This window comes from Helicoverpa armigera, chromosome 8, assembly GCF_030705265.1.
Source record: "Helicoverpa armigera isolate CAAS_96S chromosome 8, ASM3070526v1, whole genome shotgun sequence".
In the NCBI taxonomy this organism is placed as follows: Eukaryota; Metazoa; Arthropoda; class Insecta; order Lepidoptera; family Noctuidae; genus Helicoverpa; species Helicoverpa armigera.
The window spans coordinates 7571818-7584647 of NC_087127.1; the positions used below are offsets into that span (position 1 = coordinate 7571818).

Genomic DNA, 12830 nt, shown 5'->3' on the forward strand with positions numbered 1-12830 from the left:
GAAGTTATAACATTATCATCAAGACATTCCATTCCTTGGATAATTGAGTTCTATTCGCAGTGATTTCTTTGTATAAATTCTTTTGTTTCCTTGACTGTCGACTTCAAATTGAAATATTTTCGCAAAAATCACAGTTTGCCAATGAAAATATTAATAATTTTGTACCACACTATTGCATTAGGGAAACCTGTAATGATAGTGATGATGTTGTTGTATAAATAAATATATTTTTTTTTCTCTTAATGACTGGTTGATGTGGATAAAACCATTAGGTTGATAAATCTGATAAGGGAATGGGTCTTGTTTGTTCTAGAGTTACATACAAAGAGTTACATTTGACTTAAACTACTTCTGCTTTTTGCGCAGGTATATTATAACCAATAAAAAGTAACCCTGAATGATAGGGGTCATTTAGATACAAGTAATGAGATGATAAATATATATGATGAATATATATATTGATGAATACATATAAGTCAAAACAGCTAAAATCAAAAGGTTAAAACACTTCGACAATAAAAATTCGCACTTACATATGCAAAAAAAAAATGCAGAGCAGATATTTGTATCACATTTTAAGAGGATACATTCTGAATCTACACACATAATCGTAACAAAGCTAGCAAACGACTATATTTAGACAAGTCGATTGAAGGAAACAGTACTGCATACTGGCGTCGTGGATTATGACATAGTTGGTAATGTTTATGCAAAAGTGCGCCCACGCCTCATTGGCATGCATCTGGGGCCGCGGTGATAAACAAGACCGGTGGGCAGCCGTCCCTCCCACCGAACCGTCTTAGGCCGGTAATACACGGACCGACTGAAGCAGTCAGGGGCGACAGCTTCAAGCTGTCGACTGCAAAGTGAACTGCAGAGTTCTATGGACACACATACACGAACCGCTCGAACAGTTGCCACTGATTCGGGCGGTCTACAGCTTGAAGCTGTCGCCTTTGATTGCTTTAAGTGGTCCGTGTATTGCCGGCCTTAAATTTACCTCTTTTGCTAGTTTCTTACTCTATTATAGTTAAGGTGAATTAGTGATGGTGGATTTTGTAAGTCGGCTTTTGTGGATGTTGAACTATTAGGCGTTTGGAAGCGTTATGTCATATTTATGGAATGCGACGGGCGGAAATGGACTCTGTACTTATATTATTTATATCAAATGCATGTGGGGTTAACCTGTAATTACCTAGTTGTTGCACTTGTGAATGTTACCTTAGTCATTTAATCGCTTAAGTATATGTTTAAACAATAATTCCCCGACATATCCTCCAAATCAACTTTAAATTGTTATGTTATTTATTATACTTACTTTATTATATCCATGTATTCTTTGCTTACTAATCTAAGATTTTAAATAGCTTTTTAGTTGTGACGTCATATACGTTGATGGATATGTTAGTGTATGTTTGTATGTCAAAAAGGCGATGATCTCTACTAATGTTAAAATTAATAGAATACACATCCGTATTAGTAATGTTTAAACATGTTGTTAACGCTTATACCTCGGCGTAAATTGCGGTAAACTTTACCTGAGCTTTTTTACAAATATTGTTTTTGATTTGCGTAGTATCTATTTGGACGTACCTACTTTTAAAAATAGGCTTCGGTGCGAGGTGTTGAGAGTGCTAACTTTTTCTCTTCTCAATAAACGTTCTATTATAATTTATACCAGATTGAACATTGTTTAGAACATAGTCATCATCATCATCATCATCAGCCTATCGCAGTCCACTGCTTTACATAGGCCTCTCCAAGTGCACGCCACTGAGATCGATTTTAGAACATAGTTCCTTGTGTTTATTCCACCTAGTGCGACTTCCGGATAAGTTTCCTATTTTAATTATGTTTATAAAAAACTCAGATATTATGAATTATGCCTTTAAAAGTACCTACCCTTGTGAGTACTGGACGATATGATTCTCTTTTGTTTTCTAAAAGGCAATTCATATTACATTGTTGCTGAGTCAATCGAGGGTGGCATATTGAACGACTTCTTACTTCTTGTATTTTTTGCTACTGAACATAATGATGTGTGTGGGTTTTGAGCTGCTCTCTTAATGCGGATTGTAAATTATACAGTCCTAGTAAGTAGTAGGTAAATGTTTAGTTGTTAAAAACTATAACGTACCTTTATTCAGATTTGATGATTTTTTAACTTGTGCTCGATTTTATTACCATACTAATAATATTTTTCTAAGAAGGATATTTAAGCCGTTAATATGATGTAACTTTTTAGCTTTTCATAGAATTAACGCCGTTTATTCGATCATCACAGGTAAAGCAAAAACTATAAAGATGTTTTTGATCAAACCAGTTTTAAATGTAGAATAACCAGATTGTTCCCCATAGCAAAACTTAATGCGAAATACCGACAGTTAATTTAAATAAGATATTAAAGTTGTAATCCAGGGCCGGATTAAACGAATAGGTAACAAATGTTTGTGTTGAGATTTGTGACTGTTATGAATTTGGTCAGGTAACAAACGTGGGGTGGTATATTCTGCAGTAACATGCACATAATTTTATTCATTTAATTAGAATTCCCAGTTTTCAGCCGTGTAAAACATAAAATTGTTCTGTAAAAACAAAATTATACGATTTTGTAATTGTGATAAATTGAATACCAAGCTAAAATTAAAACCTAGCCTGAATAATAAAAAAAAAAACCGTCATATCGCAAATATCATGACAACGCATCAGTTTTAAGTGGTATCGTTAATAAGAAGCCAGACAGTGCTGAAAAACTGCACAATAATTTGATGGGCAATTTTCCGGGCTCGTAGCCAATCCGATATGCTACGGCACGGGCCTCGGTCGCCTCAGTCCGTCACTGTAAGGCTGCGTCCACGCAGTTTTCCATGTTAGTCCTCGCGGCCCCCACTCTTGCGCGGTACACGAGGCGCGCCACCGCCGTGTCATACTGTAGTGTCTCCCTCTCGCTCGCGACCGCGTGTGCGATCGATCAACACCATCGATTTCCACCGATACGTTTTACACATTTTTCTGAATGAAAAGTCCTTGTTAAACGTAAAACAATAAACCCGTACGTGTCGGAATGTTAGTGCCATCATTAGCATAGTTTGTGTAACTACAATTTTACTAATCTGTGAATAATTTTCATTGTTTTCAGTGAAGTGACTGAAAGTTTTTAAACGGTGCCGCTGTTTTGTAGTATAAATTGTGAAGTTTACGTGTAGTTTTTTTATTGAACGGAGGTTTGTAACTACTTAATTATACATGCGATAACAGCTACACGGCATTAGAGGTCTTTACACATTTTTTGTGGGGTGAAGATTGTATCAATTACACATGTTGATGGCAACAATTATATTAAACGACTCGGTACATATTTATGTGATGAGGCAGAATTTATAATGAGTACTTGTAACAGGTGGATTATTAATACAGAAACAATAGGTGTATAGATGGATGAATAAGGAGTACTGACGCATTTTCGAAGATTTTCCGGTACCATTTTCGTTTAAGTGGATATATGTACTTAGGAATGACATAACGTATGAATGGTATGTGAAACATAATGTTCAGTGACGTAGGTGTCGCTCTAGGTGGCAGGTTAGGTGGAAATATTACCATAATGCCTTCACATTGTGTATGTGATTATGTTAATGTTTGTTTCCTGAAGCGTTAGCGAGAATCGCTGCGAATCTATCGCCTTGTTTATTGGATATTGTATTAGACTATTAAGTAGGTCTTTAATTGCACTGGTTTATTCTTCATTCATTTATTGATGATTTAATTATGGTCATTCGATCGTATCCTATCGAAATGAATTGTTGGAATGTCGCATCGAATGAAAATTTAAATCCATTCGGCGATCGAAGTCGCAATTTTCAAAATTTGGTATTGGGTCTTCCAAAAATGCGATTTTAAATATATATATTTCACGTATTATTTTGTGATGCATGAAATAAGTATGTACAAACTGCAGTAGTATGTTTCCATTAAGACGTATGGATGACTGATCCAAGGAAGTCTATGAAACATCTCCTGGAAGTAACTCTAATCGCCATATATGTACGATGTACAAGACTATTTTACTCAATACGGAGATTACTTCATTTTCCTACTAATGGAAATTAACATACCATAGTTTATGTTAAACTATTTACATAAGCTAGTTAGTTAGTCAATTAATTTTATGTACGCATAAAAAGATGTAGCTTATATGGCTTTGAACATCGGTGCGACTAATTTCCTGATGAGGATTAAATCTTCTTTATTGTCAATAAAAATAATCTATACATATAATAAATCTGTAGAAAAGTAATTTTTGTACATTGAAGAAATTGGCAAAAAAAATAGCCAGCATGTTAAAGGATAACTAACAGAACCCATTTCCATCATTTTTGTCATTTTTGTCTGTTTATCTGTTTGTTCGTTCGGGATTCACGTAAAATCTACGAATTCAATGCAGACAATGCTTATATACAAAAATTCTACGAAACTTGGGGTATTACTTAGTTTTTGTTTCATCGAAATCGATTCACTCTATCAAAAGATATGATTAATTTTGTGAATTCAAGATGTAAAATATTACGACACGCAATCTGTTTGTCAAAACTGTACATTTGGATGTTGTACTTATATTAGTTGATCGGCCTATTATTAACCTTTACACAGAAAATCACACCTTCATAAGTAACTTCGGAAGAAAAAAAAAATGAAAATTGTGTTTAGCCAAGGTTAAAGTAGCTCCATCTGTGGTAATCTGTGTTAAATAAAATACATAAAATTTGTCAAAGGAGCGAGGTGGTAAATGACAATAAATTACCATACATTCTTTATAGAGGATTATTATTTCAACAGATGGAGTTGTGTATTTTCCGTAATTCACCATATTTTAACACGTAGTGTAATTTTTCGATAGACATTTCAATAGTGTTTGTCAGTTTGCCGTGCCACATCAAAATCCAATTATAATTATTACCTTGATGAAAGGAAAATAATAGTTCTCAGCCAAATTTAAAACGGTGCCATCTAAATTATTTTTTGAATATTATGTCAAAAATGATGACTTTAGTATAACAATTAATTATCATTTAAAGTTACAGATGGAGTTTATATCAGGATTTTTTCATAAACATAGTTTAGCTTCTCTTCCACTAATGTGGTGGCCTTAAAACAAATTACTTTGAGTGAATAGTATTAAGTAGACCTTCATTATTTTTTCTGATGCAAAGTATGTAAACTTAATCCTAGAAGATAGGAGGATCTGTCTCTCGCAAGTGCTGCTAAGCGTGAGGTAGGTAGGTAATGTAGGATTCTGTAGCTTTAAGAACAAGCCCAGATACAAAGTGCAGATAAGAAATGGGAGCTTTCTCGATTTAATACCATACACACGTAAAATGCTTTATGCGTCTGAAAACGCACAAATTGCGCGTCGCATACCAGAGACATGCTTACTTTCAACTTCTGATCGCAAATACACTGGTCACGATTACGAACAGTCTCAGTAAGACCCGAGCCAAGTCTAAAAAAACACCTTTTATATAAAACTACGTTTGATGTCATTCAATCACAAAGACAGAATTGTTTTCTGTTGCAAATCCTATCCACCTGTATCCTATCCTATGCATTGCAGGTGTACATTGCACAAAAACCAATGGTATCCTATTCGAGAAGTCAAAAGAGTCGACCTGCCAACGTCAGCTTCTGCGCTAAGCAAGTGTTCTTAATAGTACCATCAGAATTACATTCATCGTTGAATGAGGTGAATAAATTTTCAGAAACCACAATAACAGTAGGAGCCAAAGCATATGATCGCTTCATAGAGCTCTGATTGGCCCCAGTTGACCAAGTCAGGTCTGATTTGTTCGTTCATCAGATCTTTGAAAGTTTTTCGGTGGACTTTTTTTACTTACTGTCGTCCTGTTTACGTGTGACACAAAATATGGTATATAAACGCAAGAGCGAAATTTTTCTGGTGTGCGGTAGTGACGCCCAGTATACAACACTTCTGTTTCTTTTGATTTGCTGGCTCCACCAAGAAATGACAAATTGAGAGCGTACATTTTGAAAATCTTGGCAAAACTGCAGGTTTCAAGTACGAACACATGAAGTGGACTCTCACAGATACGTACATTTTGCCTATTCGTGAACTAATGCAAACATTTCGGTGGAGTCCCGGCTTAGGCCTCCCCCACATTAGACGTGCGCGATCCTCGGGCGTGTGAGTAGCGCGGGCGTCGCGAGCACGCTGCATGAACGTCGCGTTTTGCGGCCCTGCGGCATTTACCTACAGCGAGGTCGCGGCGCGCACGCGCCGTTCTCCTTGACGTTTAACTGCTAAGGCGTTTAGCGGGTGGCGGGGATAGCAGGGGTAAGAACGCAACTCGAGCGCCGCGTCGCTTGCACTCTTCACACATGCCGCAGGGCAGCAAAACGCGACGTTCATGCAGCGTGCTCGCGACGCCCGCGCTACTCACACGCCCGAGGATCGCGCGCGCCTAATGTGGGGTCAGCCTTACCATAGTGAGTAAGTGCACAGAAAATCCCCGTCATACAAGTGTTTCTCCCCAGTAGTGAAACTATCCTACCCTATGCGCCTGCTGATGATGATGACTCATTTTATCATCCATCCGGCTATTCCCCAACTATGTTGGTGTTGGCTTCAAGTCACCGAATCTGTTTGAGTAGCAATATTTTGCTTGGAGCGACTACCTATATACCTATCTTCAATCCAGTCAACTACACAAGCCGATATCCATGGTAAAACTGACAGACTTTCTGGCTTCTGATTAGTCGGAGCAGCTGCAGAAAATGTACAAATGACAGCTTTGTCAGACTCAAAGCATATCATCATCATCATCATCATCAGCCTATCGCAGTCCACTGCTGGACATAGGCCTCTCCAAGTGCACGCCACTGAGATCAAAGCATATAGACATAGATTATAACTGTTTCCTGTGAAAATTACTTACGCACCATAGGTAATAATTTTCCAAATTGGCTGACTAGATCCAGAGATATTCACAACGTCACAAACTTTACTTCTTTTGTTTAGATAAATGGTCACATCCACAATACAACCTTGATCAATGAATCTATGCGACTGCTGAGTGCAAATCCTAATTATACTGTCACGTGAAAGAATGCACCTACGGGATAAGTAGTATTTTGACTATTCTATATTGCCCACGCAGACGAAGTTGCGGGCAACAGCTAGTCTTGTAATAAAGTAACCAATTTCCTAGACGCTTTTTAGTTGTTTGTTTTACTAGGATAGTTTTTGATTTTTATTGTAAATATGTATTGTAAATATCTGTGTAAATAAATTAATAAGTTTAAAAATTTCCTAGATTTTATAATAAAACATCTGTTGCCTTAAATAACTTCATATAAATATTCCCTACAATAAGGCGAAAGACGTTTTTATATGTCAATCTGTGATAATGTATTGGTGTAATTTTAGGACAATCAGGGTGCAATGCAAGTTAAATAAAGTCATTTAATTACCAAAAGTTGAACTTAATGAAGTTACGAATTCTTACCAATTTTGTACCTATATTGTCATGGTATATTACATAGGTAAAGCCTTCTAATTATAAAGTCAATTAAAACCGTATGCGCCTTTCGACAGCGCGTGCGACGGATGTCGCGGCCTAGCGGCGCGGGCGCAGGAAACATACCGATACAACCGATCAGCTGTAACGAGTATTGTATCGAATTGGAAGTATCGATAGTTTTGTTTTGTTAAACATACCTTAAATTTTAGGAGCGTATTACAGCTGATTTGTTCCTTTGAATAGGTTCAGAGAATTGAAACTTATAATCTGTGATGAGGTAAAATCATTCAAGCAAGTCTGACAAATACTATGCTGGAAACACATTAAAATCGGTTCAGCCAAATGTGTGATAATCGCGCACAAATATACATATAAGCATACTGCTCAGACTGAGAAACTCCTTTCTTGAAGTTTGTTTAAAATGTATATGCTGCTATCAACATTAATAAGCTTTTAGTGTTATTTGAAAAAAAAAAGAAACATTGTAAAAATATCGATTTTATTTGGGTAACGATAATCGAAATATATCGATAGTTTTTCGGACTCGTACGCAGTTAAGCGTACCAAGGCAAGCGATCAGCTGTAACCGTTGTGTTATCGCATTATCCGCGACGACCATTGTGTCTGCGCATAGTTGCTGGTCTTGATCACAAGTATTTATTTACTTTTGAAAAGAGGGGAATTTATATGTTTTGAGTTATTGTTGTAGAGGAGTAAATTGGGTACAGAAATTAAATCTTTGTTGTCTAATTATTTTTTGGTATGATTATAATTACACAATAATTATTATTAAACGCAAAGAATAATTATTAACTAGTTTCATTGAAGTAGAAGCCATTTATTACTGAATCATTAAATTGTAATACCTATGCAAAGGTTAAACAAATATTACATCCACGAAAAACTATGTATATAGCTTTTCGTAATATACAATATGTTTAACATACATCAGATGGCATAAATAAGCCATTAGTGTATCATAATAATCATGACCACGCTATTATTATTACAGAACTATTATTTTTATGCGTCTCGACATAATTATTAGTCATAAACTGACAAAAAAAGGGACACAAAACATTGGCGGAGGCGTTATTATATTAGATTGATGTATAATAGCAGCGGTTTGTTTGTCAGAAGTGCGTAGGCGCATCTTTGTCGATCACTCACAAATGTATTGTTATAAAGATAATAAAATAATGCTTTTTCAGTACATTGATCTTTGACATTAGGTGCGAAGTCAAGAGCGTGCCATTGGGATCGCTTTGGTAATTAAATTTTTGTTCTCTTTTCGGTACCTGGATCTCGTTTTAAGTTGTACGATACGCCGATGAATACTTAAAAAGAAAACGGGAACAAAAAGGAAAATAATAAATTAATCACATATATCAGCAGGTGTAATCTTAAGAAGACTTAAAATAAAACGCGTGAAAGACAAAATGTTGATGCGCTGTTAATATTAAATGACCCGAAGCGAATAAAGGTTCACCTTTATTTACGAAGCTTTTTATAGATTACCATGGAACAAACAGACAAAAACTCTGTGCCATATTTGTACAGGTAAATAGTTGTTCTCGAATGTTTAATTAGACTGTTATGATGTTTGATTATTCAGATAATACGATTGGACCGAAGGCATAGTTTTTATATGCACTGAAGCCGATGTCAACACAGAAATGATCAGGCAATTATAATCTATATTTTCTATGCAGCAGTATCGATATTTGTATGATTACAATTGACACAACGCCACATGTGGTCATGTATATTTGTACATAACAACGAAGTAAGACTAATAATCGTAAAAACTCGGACAGGATTTATGTTAGTCACATCCGTGCATGATAAGCAATCGTTTTCTAAGAAACTATGTTACTAAGCTATGTTTCTTGTTTACCTAGCTGGTTGAAGGAAATAAGTTCTTATAAACGCATTAAGTTGCCATGCTGTGTATGCGGGTGAACTAAGTTATTAGAACTTGGATTTCGACTGTGTGTGGTGAGATTATTTCGCAATTAGTGAACTGTAATAACGATGTAACAAGTTAGAACTTAGTGGGATTAGACTGTTTATTTTGATAGGATGTGTTGTAACTTTGGGTTGGATTTTGTCGTATCAACCTGTAGGATGATGTCATAATGATATCATTAAAATTTTAAGCTTTTAAGGGTCAATGTATTGGAGTGGTTCTGGGTTATATCGAAGCCATAGAAGTTCCCAGCACTTTTTTACTAAAGACAGTCCGTAAGGCAAGTTTATAAAAATCAACAATAAATTGACGTCAAACAGGATAGCACATGTCATCGACATTCAAGGAATGTTTTCATTCATGACGCGTGGACCCGCTAATGACTGGAATCACAATTATCACTTACTCTGAACAAATATTTGCTAATTAGTTTGCGCGCCCACGGGTTTTACTATAGGTAACTACTTTCTGCGGAAATAGACTTGCTTGAGCTTTCAAACAAGAAGTGTTATCTTATGTACTTCATTTAACTACATAATCTTTATGATAATGTAATGGTAACAGATTGATTATTTCGAAGAAAATTAAAGCGAAAGAAAATTAAAAGAAATGCGTCCTTTTCGTAAATCATGTAATCCAAACCCTCTTTATCTTTACTAAAACTTACACATATGCAATATATGTAATTTTTTTTTTGGACGGAACACAATCTATTCATATCTGACACAAAATAATAGCAGCTTTTCCCTCAACAGAGCAATTTACCGTAGGATAGAGGATTTTGTATATATCGGTTTATGTAGTAAAATAATTAGGACCTTTTCCTACTACCGCAAACTTCAAATTCCTAATTTACCGTTGTAATGTTTTAAAATGCTGCGATAGGAGCCGGTCGTCCGGTGCCAGGGGCGTCGAGCGAGCATTTGAGCGCATTCCTTGCACGGCCGACGTTGGCGTCTACCCGATTATTTACTACCAGAACCTAGCATTGCTACAACACCTCGTTACTAAGGCGAGAATGTCTACCTACCGAAGTGGACTTCATTAATTTGCTGTCCCGGTTCACCTTGTAAGTCGTGCTGGATAGTTTCCGAGGTGTTGAATCCACTACATGTCGAGTTTATCAAGTTTTATTGCACATTTTTATAACAATATTTTTTACATACGTAATCCTTTATCAACACATAATAAAAATCTGAAATAAATGCTATGAGTCATACCTTTTTTTTTTTTTTTTTTATCGACGTAAAATCATCAAATGACCCCTCCCGCTGTGGGTTAGCAGCGGTGAGGGAGTGTCAGACTCTTACTGACTAAAATCGTCGTGTTCCGTCATAGGCCTTTTATGTACCAGGGCCGCGGTATCTCTTTCGAACAACCCGCAGCCCCGGCAGGCCTTGGCCCTGCTGGGCCCCGCTGGGTATGAGTCATACCTTGCGTACATTATATTGAAACGAACAAATTGCATACCGTCTTTGATTAATGATTCAAATGAAAAATTAATAAAGCATTTTAATTGCAAACGTGGTAAACGCAAAAAGTTCCGAAAATTGATGTTCTTGATTTTAACTGATTATAAAATTAATTAATGCGTAGTTCAGATCAAGATGGCAAATTAGTATGAAGACTAATATTATACAGATGTACCCGTATGTTTACTTATCTATTTTTGCGTGATGACGGTTTACCACAAGAATTTCACTTAAAAACTAATGGAGACCGTTGTTAAAAGAACTGTTTTGTTTTTGTAATAACAGTGTTTAGCGGCAAAGTGTGCAAACATAGTGATGGTATGCCAATAATTATGATTTCTCTCTTTGTTTTGTGTTTACATTAACCCGGTGATTCAATCGTATCTCAGATTAATTAAATATTTGTTCCACGACTCAGTGCAATATCAATAAAAATATTTTATTGCAATGGGCTCGAATTTTACCTTGCGGTTATTAAACATACCTGGGAATATGTAATTTTCAGTTTTCCTTCTGCGATATGCAAATTCATCGAGTCGGCTTCAAACAGATCTGACATCTAAAGTTGTTTATATAGTTGCTGACACATATAAGTACACGTAGTATGACTATGTAAAAAGATAAAAAACCCGTGATTTCCCACAACTTCGAGCGCTGAAATACTTCCACTGAACATCCTGCGGAAGTTGGCGGGAATATGTTTTAAAGCGGATTTTCCTTGCAGTTAAGTACGAGCGGAAAATTGTTTAGAATGCTTTGCTAGGTGAATTTTAGATTTCAGTATAAAGTTTTATACGCGTGCCTGTTTAGGAATTTAATTTTCATTCATTTTATGTTTAAGCGATGGTTACAATTTTAATATAAACATACTTTACACATGCTTTACTTTCAAGGTGATGTTGAAAGATGGTTTATTTACCTATACCCATTTTGTTTACGAATGAATTTCTTGAAACAGTTTTACATTGTCAGTAATCCTGTTAATCACACACTTACATAGGCATATATATACACAAGCTACTTAATGACGTATCTAGTACTTACATCAGGTTTTCCTGGTGACACTGGAGACCTGTACCGACCTTCAGAGGATGGTCGCTTCTCACAGTGACCGCGGTGACCTTGTCAATGTTTTTGCTGATCAATCAGTCATGCGCGCCGCCGGTCGTCAACGAGTTATTTTATTTATTATGTCACTTTTTTGGATCATTGAATTAATCTGGTATCAAAGAAACCGCGGAATTATTATTGAATAATGAGACTTTAATTATTAAGTAATCTGTACTTTTTGGTTATTGCGGGTAAAACACTTATAGGTAGATACTTATTTTGTTAGACTGGAAGCCGACCCCAACACAGTTGGGAAAAGGCTCGGGAGATGATGAGGGTGATTGTAGGTAATTATTTAGACATAAAAATTAGTGGCGTCCTACCTTTTGAAATGAATGTGTTGATGATAATTATAGCGAAACTATTTCTTGATATATTCCTACTGGTGAACGTAACATGGTAATGTCGCATTCTTGAAGCAGGATATTGTGATGTAGATGTGTAGAAAATATTGCGATTGAGCTCGTTCGCCCTAATTCAAGATGGGGAAATAATCATCTTGTGACAGTCTACGCATACACTTGCGCAAGGAAAATGTGCTATTTTCACTACTCATACTATCAGAGAGTAAAATGGGATTTTGCTGTAAGACTAGATTTGACATGTTCACAAATTCTGCCGCATATAAACACATATTACTGTACTTTTGCATAGAACACGTTATTATGTAGTTCATGGTAAATTGAGATAATACAGAAAATATTCCTGGAGTCACACAAATGGTATGAAACACACATGACGTTT

The 12830-nt window shown here is 36.0% G+C and overlaps 2 protein-coding genes across 2 annotated transcripts in view; one reads left to right on the forward strand and one right to left on the reverse strand.

The window, feature by feature from the left end:
- Positions 1 to 12830, reverse strand: part of LOC110374799 (uncharacterized) — a 340622-nt gene that overhangs the window by 86819 nt on the left and 240973 nt on the right. The window lies entirely within an intron of this gene.
- Chas (chascon) overlaps positions 2803 to 12830 on the forward strand; it is a 106828-nt gene continuing 96800 nt past the window's right edge. The window contains exons 1-2 of the mRNA XM_021332628.3: positions 2803 to 3052; positions 3140 to 3224. The gene's annotated coding sequence lies outside the window, so the exon portion shown is untranslated. The remainder of the gene's footprint in view (positions 3053 to 3139; positions 3225 to 12830) is intronic.